Genomic DNA, 12,330 nt, shown 5'->3' with positions numbered 1-12,330 from the left:
CAGGTCAAACATGGGCTACTGTGGTCGTCTAAGAAGGCCATGATGTGATCCTGAATGAGGCAGTAGAAATAGGGTACAGTAGAGTAGAATGAATCTAAATAAACATGACTTGTGATATTTTGAATGTAGGTGTTGAATAAGGAAGAGAGATCTGGGAAGAATTCCTTTCCTTCTTTGAATGACTAAGTAGATACCAGTGCTAAGGTAGTGAATGCAAAGCAAGGAGTAGTATTGGTGCATAGATAATGGCTAATATAAGTTTGGATATGTTAAATATATGATACCTAAAAAAACCTTTCAGGTAGGCATATACAATACACAGTTGGAGGTAAAGGGCTGGAACTTGGAAGGTTGGGCTGAAGTTACTGATTGGGATTCATCACAAATATAATGATATTTAAAAAGAATAGATGAGTCCACTGAGCTAATGAGAAAAAAAAAATGCAGGTCAGGGGTAGAACTGCAAGAAATTCTGCACAGAAGGAAGTAGATAGTTACTGAAAAGACCAACTGGATTGGGTAACAAAGACGTCACTGATTTTCTTGGGGTGTGCCAGGCCAGTAGAGGAAAATGAACAGAAAGCAGATTGCAGCATTTGGGGAAGAGCAAAAGGGGAGGAATTGGAAATATGAATGTAGACCAATATTTTTTAAGAAGTTTAACAAATGGGAGGGAGGGAGGGGCCATTAGCTAAAGAAATCTTATAGTTGAGGGATGCAACTATTTTGTTTGCTTTATGTGTTTAAAATGAGGAAAGCCCGTTTGTAGGCTAAGGGAGGGAGGCTGTGGGGAAAGTGAATTTATGGATGAAGGGCCTTGTTTTATCATATACCTAATAGTTGAAGAACCCATTTTCTTTTCATCCAGAGTCATCCGCTTATTTCCTTTATCTAGATATTTCCCCATTCTCCTTTAATCCTTTTTTGTTTCTTACCTCTTCTTCTTCCTACATTTATACTTACTCTGGTACCTATATTCTGCACCTATCTGTTGACATGTCTATTGGTGGTTATGGATAATACTGGTATTTTATTCAGGTAACACTTGGGTGGTTTATCAGGTATAGTCAATGCTTGAACTCAACCCTGTGACCTAAGGAGAAATCTGGGTCCAAGATAGGTGAAATAAGGGTAGATAGGTCTGCATAGTGTTTTGACACTATTTAAATAACAGTTTTTAAAAGAAAAGTCACAACGCAAGGTATATGCACAGGTCGGAAAAGGACCAAACTATCACTCGCAAATAACCTGAAACAGAAACCTTAAGATCTGAACTTGTGTAACAGTTCAATGTTTCCTGACTCTTCTTTCACTTTCAGACTATCTTTTGGGAGGAATATGACCATCTCCGAGCTATGAAGCACTTAGACAATCAGGAGAAATCGAGTTTTACTGTTATTAACAGACTCCAAGGACTTTCCTTATCTTTTTAATTTCTATTACTCCACAACTTGTACAATCCCTTAGATGTTTTATATTCAGAAGTCAGTATCCAGCATTTTGAATTTTAATGGTATATTTATGCTCTGCTTACTTCTCCTATCTCCTGAAGAGTGTCTCTTGAAGAGTATGGCTATGGTCATAAAATCCAATAAAGATGCATTTGTCAAACTGATTTTTTCCCCCAAACTCTGTCCCTGTTAAATTCATAAAAGAAACCAGATTTCCGCAGATATTTGACTACTGTAGTGGAAATGATAAGAAGCGCAAGAGTCATCCAGGCACAGATATTAAAAAGAGCCACACGAAAGAAAGCTCTGTCACTTATACTAAATTGTTGCTTCTCAAAAGACGAGGCAATCACGTAAATAGAAAAATTAATCATAAAGCATGTTAAATCATCAGGCATGAAAACAGTTGGGTTTCATGATTCATGATAATGTTTGGAGAACCAGAAGTTATAACTAAATAGACTTGTGAGAAGAACTCACAACTGGGTAAATTCATTTTATTTTCAGACTGAGCACACAAGGCAAATGCTTTACCAAAAAAAAAAAAGTCTCTTGGATTTATTTGGTCATTATTTTAAAACCTACATTTTGAAGTCAGGGAACCTCAGCACCATAGTGAGATTTTATATACCACCTGGTAAGTAAGTAAACGACTCAGGCAAAACCTCAAAATAAGAGAAGAGTTTGTCCTCAAGTTTCTGTCCCCTTTCCTTGTTATCATAGTTCCACAAAATTCAATGCCTTTTTTTCTTGTTCCTTGGTTGCTTCATACAATAAAGTCACAATAATAATAGTAAAATTGTATCACCCTGGTTTCAGCTGTCATAAGTAAAAATAGCTGGAAATATCAGACTCAAATTTTTCTTTACTATTTCAGGGGAGTGACTCAAATGTCCTATGTGTGCTTGCAATGAACTGTGACTATCAATTTTTTTCCACTTCATATTTTTTATCTTGTCTTTTGACACTCGACATAATCCATTCATTCTGTGGTCACTGTGTTCACTTCCAGTGGATAAGTTGTTCCTGTTATGTCTCTTTAATTACCATGTTGGCTCCAGGTTAGGACAGTTGTGAGGATTTTCAGTTTATGAAACTGACTTAGCTATTTCACCATGCTCCATTTCTTTTCCTAACCTGTGTTTACCTGTGCTTTTCTCCTCCTATTTTGAAGATACATTGAGGACACAGCTCATTGACGTAGTCCTTCCTCTCGCCCCTTCTCACTAGGACTCTCTTATAAGTCACTTTGGGCTGGGCCAAAAGATAATCTAAGTGACTCAATGGAATATAAACAGATTTGATCCCGTTCATAAATCCTCTTACATTTTCCATACACTGAAGCCTTCTGCATCTTTTCTCCTTTTACTCTCAGATAGGCCTATTGGGTCTTCTTTTTGAGAGGTTTAGTAGAGGAGTCTTTATTGTCTGATGGATTAGAGGTGAATGACCTGAGGACTAGCCATTAGTCCTAATGTATCCAGTTGTTAGTGACACGATTAAAATTCTATTTCCTTTCTTGTCTTCAGTCATATAGTAAAGCAAGTCTATAAGCAAGGATCAGGCCTGAGAACATCTGATTTTGCCATAGATATAAAGCTTAATTCTGTGGTACCTTCATTCTGTAGATGTTGTCAAGTTACAAACCAGAATTATTTGCTTATTACTGAAATATATCCAGGAGCTTTATACACATAATTGGTGTCCCCACTCTACACTTTACCATCACGTGGAAAACAGGGCTACTTTTCATGAAGATCCATATTTTCCCCCAATATAAATCATTAAATGTCCTTTGGAATCCATGCTTATCTTTTCATATGAAAAACTAGACCTAATTTAAATTAAAATGGAATTTTATTACATTCAGCCTTCATCTTTAAAAACTATTTGGCCATCATCTTTTTCAAAAAAATTGCAAATTAGGACAGTATTGTTAGTCTTTATTTTGCTGGTCAGGAAATGAGGGACAGGGAGAGGTTGAGTCACCTGGGACTATAGAAAGTCAATAGCAAAATGTGGACAGAAAATAATATTACAGGGACTTCCCTGGTGGTCCAGTGGTTAAGATTCCACGCTCCCAATGCAGGGGGCCCGGGTTTGATCCCTGGTCAGGGAGCTGGATCCCACATGCCACAACTAAGACCCGGCACAGCCAAACAAATAAATAAATATTAAAAAACAATATTATGGACTCCCTGGAAACCTTTGTTACTTGGTTTGTTTACTTATTATCTACTGAGCAGCAAAATCTCGTAATATAAAGAAAAATCATAGTTCAAGATTTTTAGCCTCTTATAATTTAGTTATTTCTAAAAAATAGGGAAAGAAAATCATAATCTTTGAAAAAATATTATGATATGAAGATGATTTAGACATTTAAATAGTTTATAGATATTGTGAAGTGGTGCTTCTTTGAGTGTACGTAGCAAACCCTTTTTGTAGCTAATGTTATATATCAAGATCACATTAATTCAGATTCTTACAGCATCAGCAAATAGAGTCAGGAAAATATCTGAGGCAGTTGTTGCTTGAATGAATATATGTGTAAAATACAATGATCACCTAAATTCATTCTTTAATCAAATATTTATTGAGCACCTACTATGTGCAGAGTTTATTCTTGGTGTTCAATACTGGGAAAATGTGTGCCTAAAATGCTTTACTGAGAAAAATGCATACTTAATCCTTTCAAAATGGGGAGAATTAACAGTTTCGAGTGCATCTTGAAAGCCAGTTTTGCATAAATTTTATTAGTCCCTTTCTGTATTCCTTTTGATTTTGCTCTTCTCATTTATAAGCCCATCTTCAAATGATTGATTAAACTACTGCCTGCTTCTGTTCTGAATGTTGCGCTTTGTACAATGTCAGAAAATACATGAACTTACTTTGCTTTTCCAGTGTTTCATATCTCAGTAGTCAATTGCAAACTATTTGATTCTTGTTGCTCTGACTTACGATTTCAACTCTCCTCCTTTTATTAGCTCTGTTTCAGATTATCTATTCTACCTCTGCTTTTGTTCTTTTTTTTGATGAATATTTCTTTTTTAACATCTTTATTGGAGTATAATTGCTTTACAATGGTGTGTTAGTTTCTGCTTTATAACAAAGTGAATCAGCTATACATATACATATATCCCCATATCTCCTCCCTCTTGCGTCTCCCTCCCACCCTCCCTATCTCACCCCTCTAGGTGGTCACATGTACTGAACTCATCTCCCTGTGCTATGTGGCTGCTTCCCACTAGCTATTTGTTTTACATTTTGTAGTGTGTATATGTCCATGCCACTCTCTCACTTTGTCCCAGGTTACCCTTCCCTCTCCCTGTGTCCTCAAGTCCATTCTCTATGTCTGCACCTTTATTCCTGTCTTGCCCCTAGGTTTTTCAGAATCATTTTTTTTAAGATTCCATATATATATGTGTTAGCATACGATATTTGTTTTTCTCTTTCTGACTTCACTCTGTATGACAGACTGTAGGTCCAATCATCTCACTAAAGTAACTCAGTTTCGCTTCTTTTTACGGCTGAGTAATATTCCATTGTATATATGTGCCACATCTTCTTTATCCATTCATCTGTTGATGGACACTTAGGTTGCTTCCACGTCCTGGCTATTGTAAATAGAGCTGCAGTGAACATTGTGGTACATGACTCTTTTTGAATTATGGTTTTCTCAGGGTATATGGCCAGTAGTAGGATTGCTGGGTCGTATGGTAGTTCTATTTCTGGTTTTTTTAAGGAACCTCCATACAGTTCTCCATAGTGGCTGTATCAGTTTACATTCCCACCAGCAGTGGAAGAGGGTTCCCTTTTCTCCACATGCTCTCTAGCATTTACTGTGTGTAGATTTTTTGATGATGGCCATTCTGACTGGTGTGAGGTGATACCTCATTGGAGTTTTGATTTGCATTTCTCTAATGACTAGTGATGTTGAGCATCCATTGATGTGTTTGTTGGCAGTCTGTATAGCTTCTTTGGAGAAAGGTCTGTTTAGGTCTTCTGCCCATTTTTGGATTGGGTTGTTTTTTTCTTTTTTGATATTGAGCTGCATGACCTGCTTGTAAATTTTAGAGATTACTCCTTTGTCAGTTGCTTCATTGGCAAATACTGTCTCCCATTTGGAGGGTTGTCTTTTCGTCTTGTTTATGGTTTCCTTTGCTGTGCAAAAGCTTTGAGGTTTCATTAGGTCCCATTTGTTTATTTTTGTTTTTATTTCCCTTTCTCTAGGAGGTGGGTCGAAAAGGATCTTGCTGTGATTTATGTCATAGAGTGTTCTGCCTATGTATTCCTCTAAGAGTTTTATAGTGTCTGGCTTTACATGTAGGTCTTTAATCCATTTTGAGTTTATTTTTGTGTATGGTGTTAGGAAGTGTTCTAATTTTTTCTTTTACATGTGGCTGTCCTGTTTTCCCAGCACCACTTATTGAAGAGGCTGTCTTTTCTCCATTGTATATTCTTGTCTCCTTTATCAAAGATAAGGTGACCATATGTGCGTGAGTTTATCTCTGGCTTTCTATCCTGTTCCATTGATCTATATTTCTTTTTATGTGCCAGTACCATACTGTCTTGATTACTGTAGCTTTATAGTATAGTCTGAAGTCCAGGAGCCTGCTTCCTCCAGCTCCGTTTTTCTTTCTCAAGATTGCTTTGGCTATTCGGGGTCTTTGTGTTTCCATACAAACTGAAATTTTTTGTTCTAGTTCTGTGAAAAATGCCATTGTTAGTTTGATAGGGATTGCATTGAGTCTGTAGATTGCTTTGGGTAGTATAGTCAGTTTCACAATGTTGGTTCTTCCAATCCAAGAACATGGTATATCTCTCCATCTATTTGTATCATGTTTAATTTCTTTCATCAGTGTCTTATAGTTTTCTGCATACAGGTCTTTTGTCTCCTTAGGTAGGTTTATTTGTAGCTATTTTATTCTTTTTGTTGCAATGGTAAATGGGAGTGTTTCCTTAATTTCTCTTTCAGATTTTTCTTCATCATCAGTGTATAGGAATGCAAGAGATTTCTGTGCATTAATTTTGTATCCTGCTACTTTATGAAATTCATTGATTAGCTCTAGTAGTTTTCTGGTAGCATCTTTGAAGTTCACTTCTTCAACGGCCTAAACAGGCCGTTGGTGGCCTGCAGTCTCATTTTCCTGCTTTTCTATGTGTCCTCTGGGCATCAGCTGGTCTCCTGAAGATGGAAGGCTTGCCACTTTAGGAGCTGCTTGCGTCAGTGACTTTTTGCTGACCTTGTCCATGCCTGGCAATGCCAGCCAATGCCCAAGAATTTCCCCATCTCTAATTAAATATGACAGTACATAATCTCCTCCCAAGATTACCTCTAATTTTAACCTTACTTACACGGGATATTTTTTATTCTGAACATTTAATGTTTATAACTGGATCCATACACACTATTTATTTTACCTTGGTACCAATTGCTTGTAAATAATCTTCAATCCCACATGAAAGTTATTGCATTGTTGCATAAGATTTTAGACAAATTTTGTAGGGTATATTTTTCCTTTTCCACTAGAAAAATGAATATGTGTATTTGGACATGTTCTGTGACTTTGGTTTATAAATTGGGAATACATGAGATAGGAAGCAAAATCTATAATATAAGGTAAATTGTAATCTTACAGTGAGCAGATACCTTTTTTTTGAAGATCTTGGTGTGGCTAAGCAATATCTTGTGTACTACTTGGAGCAGCGAAAAATAAACAAGGAATAAGGGAGAAAAATGAAACACAGCATTGTGAAAAACAGGGATGAGTGTGATGAGAGAAGTACAGGCCTAATACCTATAATGGAACACGTGCCACAACTTTTATATACCTTAAATCTGCCCTCTTTGTGGGCTTTGTCACTTATAATTACTAGGGGATATGTAAAGATAAACTTTCCACTCCCAGCTCATTTTAAACACAGTTTACCAAATGAACAGATTTTTTTGGTAATTAAAAAACTAATATTTATCATATTAGATGAAAAGAGTGTAAAGGTAATTTAATGCTATAATTGTTTCAATCTTGATTTTTAAAACTCTTTGTTTTGAGAATTGAATGTTATCACATAAGTCAATCTTTGAAGGTAATGAAAACAAGCATTATTATCGCCACTTTGCAGTTGGTGAAACAGTCTTCTCTAAGGCTAGCGCATGTTAAGAGTCCACTAAACGTAACCCTCTAAACTTAGTCACTTGGGTACAAACTAAAGGTATAGAAACTTCCAATTTTTTGTGTATCAGAGTGGGCTTTTCCCATGAAGAAAACCATCTTAGAAGCTAATCCTGGTAAAGTGAGGAAGACTTTCCATTCTGGGCTGTGGAATCAGGCTAAGCAGTTACTCAGCCTTGGTGGGCAGAAGTGGGATGTAATGCCCCCAAACCTCTGTATGTCTGCTACTTGCAGCAAAGATGAGTTGGTATTGCTGTAGTCTTCTGATTTCTGGTCCTCTAGCAAATACTGAAAGGGCTAGGAACTAAGCAACAACCAGAGTCCTCTCCCTGCAGTGAGATGAGAGCTGGTTCTGGCTCAGCATTTAACGGATGCAGGAGTCCTCCCTTACCCAGCTATCATGTCATTGAGTGTGGCATTGAGAGGAAAGGGCTGTCTGTATCTAAAACTGAATAAGCTGGCCTCATTGATATCTACATGTCCTCCAGAATTTTAAATAAATATTGAAAGAGCCCCAGCTATCAGAGTAATACTGCAGTAAACAGGCTCTACCTTCCAACTCCTGGGTGTCAAGGTTTTGGAACATGCTTCCTATGTTGCATGTTTGTACCAGACTTCTGGAATTCCTGTTCCAGCAACAATATCAGCAACAGTTGATCAGTCTAACTTTCTGGCACACTTGGAGTTCTTTTACTCATCATGACTGAAGAAGAAATGGACTTTGCTCAATCAGTGGGATATAGAATTATAATTATTTATCATGTATATTGTGTCAACTCTGATCCTGTTTTGTACTCCAGCAAATACATGAACTATATTAATTATATAATAAATAGAAGTTTATTTATCTGATGGGAACAGCTCTTTTACAAGTTTCATAAGAATCATGTTACTACTGAATGTAAGAACATTTGAATCTTTGAGGGCATATGTATCATTTTTCTTGTCAATTTTAACAATTTTTGACAAAAATAACTATGACTCTTAAAAGGTATAATTATACCTACTTCCTTCAAAGTAGAAATGTTCTGAGTTGCTATTTCTTTGTGAGGCATTTATAAGGTGTTAGATTTTTAACACTTGTCAAAATTATCTCTTCATAAAGGTCTTTTACATTTCTGGTATCTTTTGATGACTTTATTTTTAATTTAAACTACATCCTGGACAGATTGAATAATGAATAATAAGTATTTTTTAATACCTACCAATTTTTGGAAGCCAGAAAAATTGTTTTTTCTCAAATAAAGGAAAGGAATCATATCAGATTCAATCATAATGTAGGTAAAAGGAGTAACTTGAGAAATTACTGCTGCTCAAATAAGTTATTTTTATCTGGAATTAATTTGGGATTGCTACCTCAATTACATGAGTTATTAATTATTCCATATTTGATCTATGATTAAGATATGTATATTGTACTATATATATGCACATACATTTGGAGTAAATAAGTATGATTTAAATATTTTTCTCTATCAAAATTATCATCTTCAATTGGCAAAACATTTCTTGAATTGTTAAGCCACATTCTGAAAGCATTTCAAAATGTTTAAATGGGTATTATTTCCTAATTTATAAACCTTCAAATGATTCCAGGAATAAAGATTGAGAAAAGAAAAAAAATAAAAGTGGTACAGTTTAAGAGCTTAAGGTCAAGGGACTCAGTTTAGCATGAATAGTGTTGATGGCTTTTTACTCTTTGGCTGGAGATGGTTTTCTGAAATACTGAAAGAAAAGAGAAGCTTGGATCATGAAGAGCTCAAATGTAGGACTACAGATTTCTCTTTCAAGTGGGTAGTTCCATTCTATGCAAACTCCTGTTGTTTGAAGTCAAAAAAAACATTAGTGTATCTATTATGTTTTGTGTTTTCACTGCAGTAGCATTGTGGCTCTGTTACATTTAGACACACTTTGAAGAACAAACTGATGTAGGTTGTTGAAGGTGAGCAAACTTGCTTGTTCTCTGCAATTATAAAACCAGACCTGGAACAAGGACTTTCTGTTTTCTACTGGGCAAATTTTCTATCTGATTTTGAGTTGAGGTCCTAAAGCCTTTAATTGAATTCTACAAAATGATTAAGAGACAGGGTTCACATGGAAGGTGTTTCTGCTTGTATTCTTAGAGTTGCAGTAAAGCCTAGTGGTTAAGACCTTGAGCTTTGAAGCCAAAAAAATAAATAAATAAAAAAAACTTGGGTTTGATTCCTGAGTTTATCACTACTGGCCACGTGATACTGAATAATCTCACAAGGCCTTGGTTTCATCACCTGTAAAATGAGAAAAAAAGAAATGAAAATGACAAGGAAAAGAGAATGGTTAGAATGAATCCTGTGGAGTTGGCTTAGAATTGCAGTTACCAGTGATATATATATATATATATATATATATATATATCTCATATATATGTGTATGTATGTGTGTTTGTTTCCTAGCTCTGAGAGGACCTAGAAGTGATAAAACCTCAGTACCAATAAGTATACCTAGAGTCCATAACTTGTTTTCTAAATTCCATTCTCCAATAAATTTCATTCCTTTCCTCCTACCAGGACCCAAGGTTGCCTAGAGAAATGTCTGGTTTCAGAGCTATGGCAGAGAAAGTATAAGATGAACCTGGGATATTTTGCACTAAAAAAATGAGATGTGCAAAAAATGATGGGGGCAACTCAAAAGAACATAGGAGCCAACCTGAACTGCCTTTCAATGTTAAGCAATTTAAGCACAAAATAAATAATATTGATAATGCTTTATAACCTATAGAATGAAATGATAATCCATGAGTCCATATTATAAATACATAATTAAATAAACACATGGGGCTGAAGGAAATGTCTTTGTGGAATATAGAAGGCATAATAATAATAGAAAAATAACAAATTACCATTTGACAAATACCACTGTAATAATGGTTTCTTATAAGAATCAGTAATAGTACTAAATGTAGTACATGAAAGGATGGTCAGAAACAAGATAATTGCATGTTCTCAAAGTATCATAAGATACTAATATTTATTAATTAAAAAGGCACAAAGTATCCTATATAGTGAAGAGCCTAATAACAGACACCACCTGAGCTCACATCTTCAACAGTGAGACAAATCAGCATCACGACCCTTCTGATATGAGAAGTTAACATCACTTTTGTGGTATTTTTGCCAAAACTGATTAACCTGAACTTAATCATGAGGAAATATCAGACAAACCTAAACTGAGAGAGATTCCATAAAATAACTAGCCCCATTTCCTCAGAAGTGTCAATATTTTGAAAGACAGGCAGATGGGAACTATTCTAGATCAAAGAAGACCAAGGAAGCATGACAACTGTATGCAATGCATGGTCCTGGGTTGGATCCTGGACATGAAAAATGACAGTAGTGGGATAATTGGCAAAATTTTAATAAGATCTATAGATTAGATAATAGTCTGTGTCAATATTAATTTCTTGATTTTGATCATTGTACTGTGGTTGTATAAGATGCTAATAATCAAAAACTTCATCTCTTAGCCCAGTATTTCTGTGTGCAGTCTATACTTTGGACTCACAGTTGAGCTCATAAATCATGAATTAATAGGATTATCCTTTTGATTTTTTGAGGAACAGATTTATCTACTATACTCTACAAGCATTATGCATAAATTTGGGTGGGTTCTAGTTCATTATTTTAATCAGAATTCTCATCAAGATGGTTGCTACGCAATTAGGTTATTTAGGCATGTTGTAATGGTTGGAATTTCCATTTACCTTACCTTTTAAAGACAATCTCCTTCAGTGAATTACTTTGATATTTTGGTCACAATTTGGGGCTACAAGTTAACTCCTAATTATCTAGCACTTTGCATCTGTATCAGCCCTTAAATTTGTGAGGAAATGATGAAAGCATTGAGAAAATCCCCATTACTTTCATTTGAATGTAAATTTAACTAATCTAATTCTCTGCTGGGCTCCTGAAATCTTTCAGAATTTTTTTTCATTTTCAGTGTTCATGCAATAGCCGACTTTAATTTCAGACCCACTGGTAGAGTCCTGACTTAGGGGTGAATAACAAGCCCACCCTACCTCTGATGGGGTACCTCCTTCAGTATGGGATGTTGGAAAATATCAATTGTTTCCTCTAGGCTTTATTTCCCACCTTTGCAAATTGTGTGGTATGGAGAGAATTGAGGTGAATGAGGTGATTTCTAAAGTCTTGTTTACTGTGGAACAGTAATCAGTATCCAGGCTGCAAAGAACAAAGAGCTTTATTTGGAGTCTTAAGAATTACAGGGAGACACAGATTCGGTACAACTGAACAAGTATTCTGGGGAAGGGAAAGAGTTTAGGGGCTTATAAAGGCAAAAGCCACAAGGCTGTATTCTGACATGAGAAAGGAAATATTTGTCCTTAAGTTTGGCTGTCATGAGTTGTTTCAGGATGCATGTCTGATAAATATCTTGAGTTCTGGCAGATGTTCTAGATGCCTATGTTAGGACAATAAGTGGTCAAAAGGTCAGATTCCATCCAGGCTGAAACATACATAAGTCAACCTTTCCTCAGTGGCCTCCCAGCTGGGTTTTAGAGAGCTCTCTTAGCAATACTGACTCCATTTTGATTTTTCTTTCACATTAGTAATGGTGGGGATGGGGAGTGATGGTGGTTGGGCTGTACTCATATAGAAGGAGAGCTGTAAAAATCAATGTGTTAAGATACTAAGTACAGGCAACAAAATAAA

General features: G+C 35.8%; 1 protein-coding gene across 2 annotated transcripts in view; it reads left to right on the top strand.

Annotated features, from left to right (window-relative positions):
* Positions 1–12,330, top strand: part of LOC307175108 (uncharacterized protein) — a 555,106-nt gene that overhangs the window by 157,335 nt on the left and 385,441 nt on the right. The gene's annotated exons all lie outside the window — the stretch shown is intronic.

The sequence above is a fragment of the Stenella coeruleoalba genome, assembly GCF_951394435.1.
Source record: "Stenella coeruleoalba genome assembly, chromosome: 16".
Taxonomy (NCBI): Eukaryota; Metazoa; Chordata; class Mammalia; order Artiodactyla; family Delphinidae; genus Stenella; species Stenella coeruleoalba.
The sequence above is the reverse complement of the archived record's forward strand: the minus strand, read 5'-3'. Positions and strand labels throughout refer to the sequence as shown.